The following is a 17,351-nucleotide window of genomic DNA, read 5'->3' on the forward strand; positions in this document are numbered from 1 at the left end:
AGTCTTTAAGTGGTTTGCAGCCTTTGAGGTGCCTGGTACTGTTAGAGTGAAGTGCCTAGGATGAGCCAGGATGGCTTCTTCATATAAGAGTTCCCAGGGAGCCTCAGCCTGAAAAATCCTACTACACCCTGTTTCCTGGAAATGCCCAGGAAGTTCCCCATCTTTGGACTGGCCTAGCCCTCAGGCGCCACCCCAGAGCCAGCTCAAGCCAGGTCCCACCTGCCCTCACCCTGCACACTTCCTCGTGAGTTCCTTTCTTCCCTGGCAGTGTAAACCCAGCCACCCACCACTACTACCACCAGGCTGACAGCAAGGGCTCTAGATCCCAAATTGCCTGAACTTCTCCTCCTCCATCTGTGTGAACTTGGGCAAATCATAAACCTCTTGGAACCTCATTGCATGCATCTAAAAAAGCAGGGCTAACGACAGTATCTATTTTGTATATTAGTTGTGAGAGTTAAAGGAGATAGTGTTTACCACCTGCTTGGCACAACGTCTGACGCAGAATAAGTTTAGCAACAATAATATGAGCTGTCACTACAAGGTTGCCCCACGAATTACCCCTGTGGACCAGTTCAAACCTGCCTTGAGTTTGGACGTGGTGCTGCCCCTTCCAGTTCCCCAGTCCCAGGGTTAGAGCTTGGACCAAGTTACACCTTGCTGGTGACTGTCTGGTTCTCTGCTGCCACCTGGAGGGCCTTGGCCCCCTTGCACCACAGGCCCACCTGACGAAGCAGCAGGGCCTGACTAAAGAGATGCCTCTTTGATCTTTTCAAAACCCTCTGGCTCACAGTGGGGGCCAGAATCCTCTTTACTCATACTCCTTGGAGCTTAGAACCTTCTTCAATGCCTAAGATTGTGAGCTTTTGCTCTCTCACACACACCTTAACAGAAAATGCTAGAATGTTATAAAAGGCACAGCTGTAAATGAGAATTGATGCTGCTGCCTTTTTGTAGAAGCTGAACAAACAGAACCTGCTTTTCAGAAGAGGGAGAAGGCAGGTAGACATGTCTGCGGTGATTGAGGCACGCAGTACTCTCTCCCTACACCCAGTGGAGTCCTGGATCCAGACAGAATGGCCTTGAATCCTAGCTCCCATTACCTGATTGACCTTGGATAAGTTACTTAACCTCTCTGAGCTCCAGCAACCTCATCTACAAAATGGGAATAAGTAATAATTATAGAATTTCTCTGAGATTTAAATGAGATAAAATATGTAAAATCGTCCAGTGCAGTGCCTGGCAAGTTACTAAGGCTTGAGAAAGGCTGATGCCTCCTGAAATTGCCGTGAATGAACAAACATCCTGGATGGAGTGGAATAGCAGGGTAAGCTTATGAACTAATGGTCAGCTGTGGCCTGTTGGCTGCTTATTGCTAATCAGCAAACAGGTAATTGCCTGCAGAATAAAAGGACATCAGATGGGGAAGTTCTGAAGGTGGAGGTTGAGTTCTCAAGTGGTGAGGATGCGATTAGAGTGGCGTGAAGGTTTGTCTATGCAGGGGCCTGACAGGGAAGCCCTAGCTGCCTGGGGATCACTGGAGGACAGCAGGCCCCTCTTCCCTCAGGCCCCTAAGAACAAGTGTGGTTTCTGTTGGCCTCAGGCTGGACTCTCAGGAAGAAGTCGGAGGACGGCACCGGTTTGCCCTTCAACGGAGAGTTGTTCCAGAGAACTAGCATCAGCCCTGACACAGCACAGAAGCTGGCTCAAGTGTGAGAACAATGGCCCAATTCCTAAGAGGGAAGAGAAGAGAAGCAATAAATCAGAAAAAGAATTGAATAATCCCATGCCACTTCTGACCAGTCACTACAAGAAGGATGGGATTAGAGGACTGGATCAGAATGACCTTTGAGGTGGAAAGCTATTGAGGTCAACCTCACCGCCCATTGCAATGTCAGATAATACAGGAACCACCATGGATTCCTGCCCGGAATCCATCGAGGGCATTGGTCCTACTTCGGGGCAGGAGCACATAAAGTCTTCTTAGAGGAAGATGAGCTTCCTGAGTCTGGAAAGGTAAGCAGCAGTTCCCAGGCATCAGATGGGGTGGGGGCGTTCCACGTAGAGGATGAGTAAATGTTCACTGGTCACAACTTGGAGAGAGGGTGGGAGGGTGCCCTATACATGGAGGGAGCGATAGAGGCCTGGAACAACCTGGCAGGTCTGGAGAACTGCTGGTATTTCTGCATGGCTGGTGCTCAGAATAAAGAAAGGGCATGAGGTCTTGAATCTCAGAGCACGTGGAATACCATGCTGAGGATTTTGGCCTTAGTTTGCAGAATGTGTTGAATTATAGCAGGGGAAAAAACAGAGGTTGACCAGACTTGGAGTCAATCTATTTCAAGTGTCGTGAAAATACATACCTCCCAGGTGGCTGTGAGTTTAACATGTACTCTTGTCTGTGAAAAGATTTTGTAAAGTGTAAATCATCTTGACATGAAATCCAGATGCGGCAGCCCGATCTTAAACATCAGGGCAATGTATTTGGTGACATGGAGGGATGAATAGGAGAAAGCCTGGGCTTTGGATGCTGGTTCTGAGTCAAATGCTGCTCTGGCATGGACTAGCTGTGGCCCTCAAGGGTCTCAGCATGGTTCTTTTCATCTGAAGTATCTGCCTTTTAGAGGGGCTCTTAGGTGACTGCTCCTGTGCCTGGTGGTCTGTGAGCTCCTATGTCAGTCAGGGTTTTTTGCTGGCAAGAGAAACTCAACTCTACTTAGAGACATAAGGAAATCAAAGAGAGGTTATAAAAGTGTCCCACAAAACTTAAAAAAAAATATGAGCAAGCCAAGTCTTAAGAAGGAGTGGAATCAAGCATTTCCATGGACGCAAGTAGAAAGAATTAATTAATGGATGACCCTTCAGGTTGTTGCCATCAGAAGGAAATCAACTCTATGTTCATGTTTGCTTGCATATGAGATTTAGATTCCTTGGAGAATCTTTTTGGGTCTCATACCAAATTCTTGTCCTGGCATGGAGTGATCTCGGGGGTGGGAAGTTGTTTAACACCCCATCAAGGCTGATGAAACAGAGAAGGAGAAATTTTCAGAGGGAATCTTTGTTGTTGTTGTTACCAAAATAAGAAGGAGGGATGCAAGAGAGAGACAACGACATACCACCCTTGACAACATTTGACAATGGTGACCATCGAAGGTATTCAGGGCTCCTCAAGACAGGATTTTTAACCAAGAGAAATCTCCATACTCTTTGCTGTTTTCTAATGAGCACTGGGAAGGAAATCCTACAGAAGACTATGGAAGGCCACCAGGTGTTCCCTGTTTGTACTCCCTCCTATCGCTTCATGATGTTGATGTACCTGTTCATCTCTGATGTGTCTGTCTGTGGGTTCCTGAGCTCCTGGGGCTGTGTTTCACATATCCCCATGTCTCTTTTTCCTGGCACAGAGCCCGGGACATTGTAGAATGTCAGTGAACTAAACTCTGGCTCCATCTCATCTCCAGTAAAGTTTTTAAGTACCATCATCAGAGAATGTGGGATGGTATTTCAACATTAAAGAAAATTACCTGCTTCTATATATTTTTATCTTTCCAATTTTGAAAGAAATCCTTCTTTCCCTACTCAACTACCATCACCCAGGGCCTGATATCTTTCTTGACAGGTATTGCTCTGAAGTCTTGGCAGGGGTTTCATGATGGAAAAGGATTTTAATCACTGTTCACAGTCCTTCATAAGTTCCTGCCGCACAGTGTTCAGAGGAGAGGAGGGCTCCAGAGTGCGCATGAGTCCTAGCACATGATGAGAGATGATCATGATCTCTAAGCCTCCCTCTCCCCTTTTAGCATCAAAGAGCTAAAGGAATTAGGAAAATTCTTGTAAGTAATAAACATTCGAAGTACCAGCTCCCATCTTTCTCTCTGTCTCTGGAGGCACTTTTTTCCAGCCTTTCTTCCATGGTCACCAAAACTACAATCCCAAGAGAAATTCTGGCTTCTAAGGGCTAACATTTGACATTTCCATAGTTTTTGTATTTCAGGGGAGTAACCATTTATGACAGCCTTCTGAACCTCTTCAGTAAGAGAGGGGCATTTGGCTTCCCCATAAGCTCTACTCAGTTCTGCCTTCCTGATGGTCCCCAAATATGCCTGGAAATAACCCCCAGACATTAAGCAGATGAAAACAACTGTCTCCGTGCAAAAGGAGCATGTGCAGTAGAAAACAGAAAACTCAGTGGGGGAGTTAGGCAGTTTCATCTATCTGGAGTTAGACCTTGGGATTTATAGAATAATGTTGGAGGAAAGGGAAGAGATGGAAATTGGAACTGCCCAAGGTCAGAGTCATGCTTTAGAACTTCTTCCTGACCATGTTTGTGGAGATGATGGTGGGATATGTTGTCTAAGCCAAACTTTCTAAGAGGTAAAGAATTAGCCCCACTTTATTTTTTAAAAGATATTTCTACATAGCATTTTGATTTTGCTTGTTATGTTAAAAAAAATCTGGTTGACATCATCTGAAGGGAGATCTCAGCTGTGGGCTTTTTTTTTTTAGCATAATAGTCATGAATTGGATAAATCCATCATCTTTGACATTCTTCTGGTAAACAAGCTGAAACCTAGATAGGCTGACCTTGTGAGTCCAGTCATCTGGTTGCCTTAGCTCTGTGTTTCCTTCCTGTGAGTTTTCCCTGGGCTTATTAGATTGGTCCAGCCTAGTGTCCCTTTCTCAGTTTAGGAAAGCTTCATGGGCCCAATCTCGATGGCTTGTTTTAAAGAGGCAGTGGGAGCTCCCAAGATACTGGGATGAGCATATGGGCTAATGGCTCTCAAGATTCGGGTCGAATTTAATCAAGAGAATGGTAGATTTCCTTTTGCCAGTTATTGTCTATAGAGATTTGTGTAGCCCTTTGAGCATCAAAAGAAGGCAGTTTAGCCAGTGTCTCAAGGAAACAATGCCTGAGAGCATCAGGCCATGGTGGGAGCAGGGGCTTGCATGCCAGAGATCAGGCTGTTGTTGTGTTTCTTGATATTTCTTTTTTAGAGGTGTTCAGTGAAATCTTTTAGTATTTCAGCCCATATCATCTCTATCAGAAGGAAACAAAATTTTAATAAGGCATCAGAACAGCCCTGGAAGTCCAATGGGATGGGAACAAAATGTAAAGAGAATCCTAAGGGGAAAGAAAGCCCAGAGAGAAGAAAACACTCAGGGCCTGTCCAGCTCTCTCTACCCAGAGTTTCCTTCCAAGTCTAAATTTCAGGAGTTTTGGATTTTCCAAAGCATGTTACTGGTCTAGTTAAGTTGAAAAACACTGAGTTAAATAAATTAAACAGATTTATTTTTAACTACGGCTCTTCTGACATCCTTAGTATAATAATGCACATTATGAATCTTTAAGAGAAGGCAACAGTTAACAGTTTCTCAAACCATCTTGTCATGGAGCGAGATCTAGCTGATCCTGGTGTTCTAAGAACACCCTTTGGGCTGTGTCACCACAAAAGGTCATTGTACATCCAGCTTCTCATGTGACTGGACTTTTCCTTCAAGTATTTAACAAAAAAGCCAACAATGAGTCCTTTTTCCTGAAGAGGTCAGTCCATAAATACATAGTAAATGTTTATATTCTGTGTGCCAGGAACTGAGTGATGTGATTAATGTGGATCATTTTATTTCCTCCCTGAATCCCCACACCAGCACTGTCCAGGTGGGTGTCATTATTACCTCCACTTAACTGAGACTGAGGCTCATGAAGGTTGGGTAATTTACTCAAGGTCACTAGATAGTAATTGGCAGAGTGGAGATGGCCAGACTCCTCCCCTTAAACAGGGTGCTTCCCCAAGGGAAAACTGCCCAAGAATTAAACACATTCCAGCACAAGACAATTTTAAGGCAACTTGCTCTTCCCAAGAGTCAGTTCTATATTTAAACCATGTGTCCAGGAACCTTCCACATTAATTATTCCTTGACCTTCTCAAGGGCAAGGACTGTGTCTCATTCACCTTTGCTTTATCAGTTGCTGGCACAAAGCCAGGGTTCACAGCTATTTCTTTTTTTTTTTTTAATTGACATATAGTTGATGTACAATGGTTATTTCTTGAAAGAATGAATAACATAATGAATGAAGAGATGGCTTTTATAATTGATCCTGGTGATATATATTTTGTATCATCAAATTCTTTCACTTAATCAATACACATGTGTTGAGCACCTATGGTACGCCAAGGGCTGAATTCAGTCATCACCAAAAAAATGTGAGTTCCCTTTTCCCTTTCTGAACCTCTTAGGTCATGTGAAAATGATGTGACATGAGAGGAATATGCCTTCAAGGACTAGGCATGGACACCAGGAGGTACACACCCATCTCTTGTAGGAATTCTTCAGTAGTGTAGATATTACTGGTTGCTTGGGGAGGTTGCTACTGTGCTTGTGGTTAAGATCTGGAAAGATGATGCCTCAAATGAAAGAATGGCATGAACCATTAACACTGAAAGTCTGGGATACACAGAAGGTATTTAATGAATGCTTATTAGAGAAATACATGCATACATGCAGGGTTGAGTCCAGTTCTGGGCCCCAAAGCCAGAGTGACCACCTTTAATCAGCCTGTCAAGGTCACTACCTGCTGGATACCCTGCCTGGGCCCATGGTGTGGCCATTTTGTGCTCTTCAGGGGACATTGACTGCAACTCAAATAGTAAGGCTAGAATCTAACACCCCTAGAGTTCCTGCTTGGGCTTTCCCCATGAGAGACAAAGGAATATCATGGCAAAATAGAAGCCAGGGGTTCAACTCCCATCTTTACCATTTATTAGCCACATGACCTTGGATAAATTATCTGACCTTTCTTAGGCTCGGTTTGCATACCTGTAAAGTGGGGACAATAATTTTTTTTAAGGATTATTCTTATTCAGGTTGCAAAGAAGGAACAGTAAGTGACCTCAGGTGAGGCAGAGAAGCATATTGTTAGAAAGGACAAGATGTTTCCCAGGCGAAGCTGACAGCTACTGCATAGAGTTGCGGCAAAAGCGCCATTTTCATTAGGGAGATGACTGCAGTTGTAGTGACTTGTCAGCAGAGGGCACCTGCTGCTCCTTCTCAGGCTTATTATTATCTCCTTACTCTGGCAGTCATTACCTATGGGATCTGATGGGGCTGGTTTGTCCTTGTCCAGAGTGGAGTGCCCCCATGGGCCATGTCTTTGCACTGGCCACCTCACATCCAGAGCTGTCTCTGGCTCAAGAAGGGTTTCCTGGTCTTGCCAGTTGGAGTCATGGCACTTGAGGAGCTGTAGAGACATCTGGAGAGAACAGCTTAAGGCCAGTTTGGCTTTTAGGATGTTTTAGTTTCCTAGTGATGCTCTAAGAAAGTAACACCAGCTGGGAGGCTTAAACAACCAAAATGTATCACTCATAGTTCTGGAGGCTGAGAGTCTGAAATCAAAGTATCAGAGGGCCATCCTCCCTCTGAACCCTGGAGAGGAGAATCTTTCCTTGCTTCTTCCAGCTTCTGGTGTTTGCTGGGAATCTTGGCATTCCTTGACTTGTAGGTATACCAGTCCTATCTCTGCTGTCATTGTCACACACCTATCTTCTCTGTCTCCATCTCCTCATGGTGTTCTGCCCTCTCAGTGAATCTGTGTCTTCCTACAGGGACATCAGTCATAAGAGATGAAAGGCTCACCTGCTCCAGTAAGACCTCAACTTAACTAACCACATCTACAACAAACTTATTTCCAACTGAGGTCACATTATTGGGCCCTAGGGGTTAGGACTTCAATGTATTTTTGGGAGGAAACAATTCAACCCATAACAGATGGCCCAGCATCTACCCAGCAGTGTTGTGGTAAATGTTACATGAGCTGATATACATATAGTGTCTACCATGATGTCACTAAAATAAAATTGTTTTTCCATGGTTCTGGGGTTGTCAGACTGGATGGCAGCAACATCCCCTGGGAACTGGATAGAAAAAAATATATTCTCAAGCATCCTGCAGACATACTAAATCAGAAACTCTTGGATGGGGTCCAGCAATCTGCATTCTAACAAGCCCTCTCAGTGATTCTAACACAAGCCAAAGTTTGAGAACCACTGGCTTTATTCAGTTCTCTGGCCTGTGCAGAAGTACAGGCTGATAATGAAAAGCTCAGTGGGTGAGCCCACCCACAGCCTCCAGGAAAGCCATCTGAACATTTCTGGGCCTAGGCTTTCTATTCCTTTAGCTGCCCTTCCATGGCCTTAGGCCAGTCCATCCCACCATGGCCTGTTGACACCCTCTTGTTGGGCCACATTTTGTCTGCTATGATTACGCCTTTATGGGAACATTCTCAGCCTCTCAATCTGGGGGTAGAAGCTCTAAGGACAGAAGCACCCTCACCCTTATACCAGACATATAGCCTAGCTCTCCACCTGCTCCTCCCTCTCACTGTCTACTGGAGAAAGAGTGGTCTTGTCTAAATGATTAGAAGGTAATAAATGGTCTCTTCTTGGGGTCAGAGACCTCCATCACATAGCCTGTATTGCTTTTTTCTGTCCTCCAGTCCCAAGTGAGATGGCAGTCTGGAAAGCTAAATAGCCAGCTTCTGGCTGGATAGGATGCCATCATCTCATGGGCAATTTTGGGCCTTCCCCTTTCCTTCTCCCCATGCAGGGGAGTGCAGGTCCCAGCCCAGGAAGCAAGCACCCCTCATCCAGACCTGGACCAGTCACCCTGCCCCTGCATCCTCCTCCCAGGGAGATTCCATCCCTCCCTCTTTATTGAGGGAGTGATGTCCTTCCCCCAATGACTCTAAGTCATCCTTCCTTCCAGGCAAGATAGTCAGTTAAAACTCAAGGCCTGGGGATTGAGTGTGAGTGTGTGTGTGTGTGACTTCAGGAATGTGAAATTTACTTTCATTTTTTAGTTTTCTAACATTCTCCCTTTCTTAGACCTGTACCATTTCCTTCTCTCTAAAGAACTTCTTTTTAACATTTCTTGCAAGGCAGTTCTCCTGGCAACAAATTCAGTTTCTGTCTGCCTGAGAAAATCTTTATTATCTTCTTTGAAGGGTAATTTCACTGGATATAGAATTCTAAGTTGGTGATTTTTTTCCTCTCAGTACTTTAAATACTTCACTCCACTCTCCTTTGCTTGCGTAGTTTCTGAGGAGATGGTGGATAAAATTCCTATCTGGATTGCTCTGTGGGTAAAGTGTTCATTCCCTCTGGCTTCTTTTGAGAATTTTCCTTTCTCTTTCATTTTCTGTAGTTTGAATATGACATGCCTACATGTAGTTTTGCTGGCATTTATCCTGTTTGGTATTCTTTGAGCTTCCTGTATCTGTGGTTTGATGTCTGACATTCATCTTAGGAAATTCTCTGTCATTATTTCTTCAAATATTTCTTCTGATTCTTTCTCTTCTCCTTCTGGTGATATTAAAAAAATAATAAAATAAGAGATCTTTATTCTTTTAACTTTTACACTGATGACACTCTGTGACCAGCATGGAAAATGCTGTTGGCCTTATAAGCACTGTTTCAGCCTTATCTGCCCACACACAGATAGCATCACCACCTGGCCTCTGTTTGTATGAAAGTAGTTTGGGCATCAGATGAAAGCCCCACTGCCCTGAAGGATGTGGTTAAACTTATCTCCAAATCCACTTTCTGGCCTTGTGGGAAACTACCGTCCCCAGATTTCACTGCCCTCCCTGGTGCTACTTTTTCATTTTTCTTCCCCATGCTTTCATCCATATCTGCTGCCCTGCTTCTTCCCCATGTCAGTTCAGAAGCAAAGTCAAGCACCTTCTGGGGTTTATACCAAAAAATTCACTCAAACCACTCTAGCTAATGAGCTGCATGGTGAGATGTTTAGAACTGTACTGATGTCTGCCGCTTACTTTGAAATACATCAACACATAAGATAGATTGATGAATGGATAGAAGGATGTATAGATGAGTTGATATGGAATAAATGTAGTAACGTATTAGTTGGAAAATTAGTGGGTATATGGTTGGTCGCTATTTAGTTTTTTCAACTTCTCTATATAGTTGAGTTTTTTCCACAGTAAAATTCTGAATGAAAAAATCCATGACACCTAGCATTTTTTATTTTTGCAACTTGAATGAAGAAAAAAGGGTTGAAGGAAAGGCATCATAGGCATTCAGCCTTCTGTCAACTTGCTCATTCTGCCCCCTCACTCCCAGAAAAACCAACAAAATTCTGCCACTTTTCCAACCAGGGCATTTCCACCTACCCCTGAAAGGCCTTTGGAGCCACTCTCCAGCTATGTTAGAGTCACTAAAGAAGCAAGGCTTTGCCTTAAATGCATCTGAAGACATCTTCTCTGTCTCCTGTGAAGAACTCTCAAGCCCTGTAAAGCCACCTCAACTCTGAAGTTGACCAGGGTTCCTGACTTCCCCTAAATCTTGCCTCTGCTTCTCTCCAGCATATGCCTGGGGATTTACATTTTTATCATTTTCATGGAACTGTCAGACTTAGGATAAAGTCTAAGGCACTATAGGACCTGTGACTCCAACAAGCTCTTGTATTTCAGTGGGATCCACATTACTTTCCTGGGGTTACTGTCACAAATGACCACAAATTTGACAGCTTAAAACAACAGAAACTTATTCTCTGACAGGTCTGGAAGCCAAAAGCCCAGAATCCATCTCACTGGGTCAAAATCAAGGTGTTGGCAAAGCCAACCCCCCTCTTGGAGGCTCTAGGGGAAAAGCCTTTCCTTGCTGCTTCCCACCTTGGGTGGCTTCTGGCATCCTTTGTCTTCTGGCTTCATCACTCTCATGTCTGCCTCTGTGGTAACACCACCTTCTCTCTCCTTTCTGTAGTCAAATATCCCTTTGCCACCCTCTTATAAGGACATTTGTGATTGCATTTAGGGCCTGCGTAGTTAATCCAGGGTAATTCATCTCAAATTCCTTAATTTAATCACATCTACAAGCATCCTTTTTCCATATAAGGCAACATTCACCAATTCTAGGGATTAGGACCAGGATATCTTTTTTTGTTTGTTTTGTTTGTTTTTTTGTTTTTGTTTTACTTAATGAATTTTATTACATTTATAGGTGTACAACAATCATCACAACCAATTTTTACAGCATTTCCACCCCAAACCCTCAGTGCATTCCCCCAACCCCCAATCTGTCTCAGTCTGTGAGTCAGTACCTGCTCTGCAAAGTTCATTGTGCTTTTTTTAAGATTCCACATGTACGTCATAGCATTTGATGTTGGTATCTCATTGTCTGACTGACTTCACTTAGCATGACAATTTCTGTGTCCATCCATGTTGCTGCAAATGCCGTTATTTCTTTCCTTTTAATGACTGAATAATATTCCATTGTGTGTATGTACCACATCTTCTTTATCCACTCCTTCGTTGATGGACATTTAAGTTGTTTCCATGTCTTGGCTATTGTATATAGTGCTGCAATGAACATTGGAGTACATGTGTCTTTTCAAATCATGGTTTTCTCTGGATAGATGCCCAGGAGTGGGATTGCTGGATCAAATGGTAATTCTAAGGACCAGGATATCTTTGGAGGGGCATTTTTTAACCTATCACAAGACTATAAACATTTAAATCCATTATCTTCTGACCTACAAGGCAAGTATTATTATCCCCACTTTAAAGATGAGAAAACTAAGTTTTGGAGAGGTCATAATCTAAGGTTACACAGTTAGCAAAGAAGCATAGCATTGCACTGAACTCAGTCTGGAGACCTCAAATTTAGCAACCTTACCTTTTACAAGATGAATTTGGGAAAATCCACCAGCAAAGGACAATCATTAACAAACACCATAATCAGAGCTGTGTTTACACTTGCAGTGAAATCTCCTTCAAGCTTCACTTCTCCTCACCACAAGCTGGAATCCTGAAACTGCAAAGTATCTGCACACAGATCTTTCCCGGCTGAATTAACTAGTCATCCTTCATGTGTATTAAAATATTTGGACATAAGCAATACAAAACTTAAATTCTTACTTAAAGGCATATTGAACTTTCACCAGAGCTCTGGTTTTGGAATCAGGTGGCTCAGACCTTATTTTTGGCTGATTATTCTGTGTATGTAACCATAGGAAAGCCACTTCTAGTCTGTCCCTCCATCTGTAATGTGGGTAGATTCTGGTGGGGAGGGTTGGAATAGATGGTCCCTGAGTGTACTCCCAGTTCCACCACGCTTTGATCCCATTGTGTAACTACAAACAGGGCTGGATGTGCCAGCTAATAGCAGCCTGTGAGGTGGTGGCCTGGGTCCTTCACATGCCAATCACATGTGGTCCACTGCCAATCACAACCCGTTCACTTAGGGAACCCATGGCAGGCAGCACTTGCAATGAGGTGTCCATCCATGTCTATCCAGTCTTCAAAAAATGGACCCCAACCCCTGAAAAAGCAGAAGGGCTGCACAGAAACACTAATGCCTGTTCTCACAGCAGGAACTTCAGTGTGAGAAAAAAGCACAGCAAAATGAAACTTTCCCAAAGAAACCTCTGAATTCTATGCCATTTGACAATAGTCCCCTAGCAATTTCTTAGCTTAAAAAAAAGAAGAGTTCCCATCGTGGCTGAGCAGAAATGAACCTGGCTAGTGTCCAGGAGGACGCAGGGTCAATCCTTGGTCTTGCTCAGTAGGTTAAGGATCCAGTGTTGCTGTGAGCTGTGGTGTAGGTCACAGATGCGGCTTGGATCTCATGTGGTTGTGGCTGTAGGCCAGCAGTTACAACTCCAATTCAACCACTAGCCTGGGAACCTCCATATGCTGCAAGTGCTGCCCTAAAAAGACAAAAAAAAAAAAAAAAGAAAAGAAGCTATAGAAAAATTGTATGAGAATTTTACATAAAGAGAGCCATTACAATATGTAATAAAGTGGCATTGTATGACTGTGATTATATTTGATTGATTATTCTAAGGAAAACTCTATCCTCTGTAGAACATTGGGTGCTATTTGTAGTTGTTTGAGATGGCAATCCAGGATTGTCAAGAACCCCCTGGTCTGGACTCCTGTGCTCGATATCAGACAGGGTGTGAACTGGTGTAATTTTTAGGACAGTAATTTTGCAGTGCCTCAAAAGCCCTAAAAATGTGCTTCCCTTTTTGTGGGTTGTGAAGAAATGCCAAATATTTGGCCAGGCCTCCTTGTGCCCATAACCTTGCCCTTCTGCTACCACGGGTATAGGAGGGAGGTGAGCCCTGGGCCACTCCACACGAAGGCTCCTCATTTGTGATTGACTAGTTTTTGGTCTCTGACCCCTGCACGGACCCTCCAGCCCTGCTAAGCTGGGCTGGAGCTTGTGGGAGCCAGAGCACTAATTTTATACCGTTGAGCTGTCACCCCTGTACTGACTGCCTTCATCTTTGTCCCCAAGGCCTATCTCTTAATCTTGGTCCTAGAGGACTTACCATCTGAGAGGAGGAAGAAACAGGGAAACACATCCCCCAAAAAAGAGTATCTTTCTCCCTTAAACCCTTAAGCAAAGCTGGACTAAAAATCCTTCCCCCTCCTAGACATTCCCAGGGCCTGGCCCAGGTCCAAGTAGGAGGAGGTCCAAGGTCCATGATGTCATCTCAGCTTGAAAAAAGAGACCCCAAAGGCCATTACCATTCCCTTTCTCCATGGAAGAGCATCCCCTTCTTCTGAGAAGTCCCCTCCTCACACCATGACTACATGTGAGAATTCTCATGTCCTTAAAAAGCCTGCCCTCCTGGCTTGCTTGGTTGGACCTGATGGCAGAAGGGTGACCTCCCTTAACTCCCTGGTCTATGTTTCCCAAGGATCAGCAGTACCCCTGCTCTTCCCACATAGTTTACATATATGCCCTCCTTTTGATAACATGAGGTATTTCAGTGCTCTTCCAATTGACTCCCTTTTTGCTTAAAGTAATTTGAGATGCATGTTGAGTAGAACAGGCCAGGAGCCTAGAAAAACAGTCCCCCCCAAAGTAGAGCCTAGACTGAGTGGTCTCCACACAGACACCAGATTGTTGCAGCTATCATCACTGAGAGCCTCACCTTTTAGCACCGTGTCCTGATAAGGATTTTGCCTGCATCTATGTCCTCTGTTCCCTTTCTGTTCTTCATTCCCAAGAGGCCCTGGAAGGGAGGCTTTGCATTCTCCCTAATGATAGGAGAAGGCTGAATGTTAGTAAGTCCCTATCTAGGATTTTAACCTTGGGACATAATCAGAGATATGTAAACATATTTAACTGCATTGCTAATAGCTGTTAAAAAAAAAAAAAGAATTGGAGATATTCTAATAATGGTTAAAAGGATTATGGTCCAACCATCTACTAGGATGCTTTGCACCTATTAAAAAGGATATTTTGGGAGTTCCCATTGTGGTGCAATAGAAATGAATTCGACTAGCATCCATGAGAATGTGGGGTCGCTCTCTGGCCTTGCTCAGTGGGTTAAGGATCCAGCATTGCCATGAGCTGTGGTGTAGGTTGCAGACATGGCTTGGATCCAGCGTTGCTGTGGCTATAGCGTAGATTGGCAGCTGGAGCTCTGATTCAACCCCTAGCCTGGGAACTTCCGTATGCTGGGGGTGTGGCCCTAAAAAGCCAATACATAAATACATACATACATACATATATAAAAATGATATTTTGAAGAACGTACTTAATGACATGGAGAAGTGCTCATAATATGTGAAAATCAGGATATAAAATTTAATATATTTTATATTTCAATTATATCATACTACATACTATTACATATACCTAACCAAATGCCAAAAAGAACCACGCAAAAATGATATTTTTATTTCTTCATTATGTTTTCTAAATTGTTTAATGATGAGTATGTCTTACTTTTTAATTCTGGTATTATACTTTAGTATATTATTTTGTAGTAAATTAAAATATTTTTCCCCATAGAAAAATCAGATCTTTCTCTCTGCCATTTGCTTTAAGCTTTTACCAGTTACATGACCAGAAGGAATTGTGAGGCCCCATTTTTGCCTTATGATTCCCTCAGAGTGCCATTCTGAGGTTACCTGGGTTCTTGGAATGCCACACCTGGCTAGATCATGGGGCTGCCACTTCACCCCCAGGACAGGATTATTTCTTCAGCATCTGGTGGCTTTTAGCTCCAGACAAGTAACCAACTTTCCCATGAGCTTATCTGCAGTCCCTAGGTAATTTGGCTGATCCTGTTACCTGCCTTGTTCCAGCCAAAGTAGGGAGCCTACAGATTCCTGGATCCCACAGAGGTGACAGCAATTAAGGAATTCATGTCTAGATCCAGGACAGACTTTAGCTTAAAATCACAAGTGTGGGGTTACACAGGGAGCGCAAAAGACCTTGTCTGACCACGCAAGCTTGGACAAGCCTCTCTTTGAAGCTGTCTGCTACCTGATGCAGGGGAATCACACAAGCTCAGACAGCTTTCCTGACCCAAACTGTCTGTTCTGTTCATTCCACAGGGTGTCACTGATAATAAGAGTAAACCCTTGCCATGTACCAGACACAATTATAAATGCTTTACATATATATTAACTCATTTCATCTTGAAAACAACCCTGAGTGGTAGGTTCTGTTAGCATCATTATCATCATCATCTCTTTTTAACAGATGAGGATGCTGAAGTTCCAGGGAGGCCAAGTGCACACAGCTGGAGCAGAGAGGGATTCAAACCCCACTGAACACTGAATGGGACATCGAATCTGGGCCATCAACCCTTTTCTCTTTTGCCTCTTCTGTGACAAGAATTCTATTCATTCTATTATCTTTTCTGAAAAAAATTTTATTGGGGTATAGTTGATTTAGTGTTATATTAGCTTCAGGTTTACAGCAAAGTGAATCAGCTATACATATACATATATTCACTCTTTTTCCCCATATAAATTGTTACAGAACATTGAGCAGACCTCCCTGTGTTATGCAATAGATTCTTGTTAGTAATTTATTCCATATATAATAGTGGGTATGTGCCAGACCCATCCTCCCAGTTTATCCTCACCCCCCACAGTTTCCCCACTGGTGACTCTAAGTTTGATTTCAAGATATAAAAGTTTGTTTCTGTTCCATAAATAAATTCCTTTCTATCATTTTATTAGATTCTACATATAAGTGACATCGTAAATATTTGTCTTTCTCTGACTTACTTCACTTAATATAATAATCTCTAAGTCCATCCATGTTGCTCCAAACGGCATTATTTTGTTCTTTTTTATGGCCATTGTATATATGCATCACATCTTCTTTATCCTGTCCTTTGCTAATAGATATTTGGGTAGTGTCCAAGTCTTGGTTATTGCTGTATCTGTGACCTACACCACAGCTTGCTGCAAAAGAGGATCCTTAACCTACTGAGCAAGGCCAGGGATAGAACCCACATCCTCATGGATACTAGTGGGATTCTTAACCCACTGAGCCACAATGGGAATTCCTATAGACTTTTTTTTTTTTTTTTGGTCTTTTTGCCATTTCTTGGGCCACTCCTGCAGCATATGGAGGTTCCCAGGCTAGGGGTCAAATCGGAACTGTAGCCGCCAGCCTACACCAGAGCCACCGCGACGTGGGATCTGAGCCTCGTCTGTGACCTACACCACAGCTCACGGCAATGCCGCATCCTTAACCCACTGAGCAAGGCCAGGGATTGAACCAGCAACCTCATGGTTCCTAGTTGGATTCGTTAACCACTGTGCCACGACAGGAACTCCGACCTATAGACTTTTTAATGATGGCCATTCTGACCTATGTGAGGTGGTACCTCATTGTAGTTTTGATTTGCATTTCTCTAATAATGAGTGATGTTGAGCATTTTTTCATGTGCTTTTTGGCTATATTACTTGAGGAAATGTCTGTTTAGATCTTCTGCCCACTTTTTGATTGGGTTGTTTGTTTTTGATATTGAGATGCATGAGTTGTTTATATGTTTTGGAATATAATCCCTTGTCTGTTGCTTCATTTGCAAATACTTTCTCCCATTCTGTAGGTTGTCTTTTTGTTTTGTTTGTAGTTTCCTTTGCTGTGCAAAATCTTGCAAATTCAATTAGGTCCCATTTGTTTATATATATATATTTTTCTCTATTGCCTTGGGTGACTAACCTAAGAAAACATTTGTACAGTTGATGTCGTAGAATGTTTTGCCTACCTTCTCTTCTAGGAGTTTTATGTTTAATTCTTTAAGCCATTGAGTTGTTGTTTTTTTTTTTTTTTTGTGCATGGTGTGAGGATGTATCAAGTTTCACTGATTTACGTGAAGCTGTCCAATTTTCCCAGCACCACTTGTTGAAGAGAGTGGCTTTTTTTTACCCCCATTTTAGATTCTTGCTTCTTTTGTTGAAGGTCAATTGACCATAGGTATGTGAATTTATTTCTTGGTTCTCTGTTCTGTTCTGATCTGTATATCTGTTCTTGTACCATTTCCACAGTGTCTTGATTAGTGTAACTTTGTAG

The sequence above is a fragment of the Sus scrofa genome, chromosome 1 (assembly GCF_000003025.6).
Source record: "Sus scrofa isolate TJ Tabasco breed Duroc chromosome 1, Sscrofa11.1, whole genome shotgun sequence".
Classification (NCBI taxonomy): Eukaryota; Metazoa; Chordata; class Mammalia; order Artiodactyla; family Suidae; genus Sus; species Sus scrofa.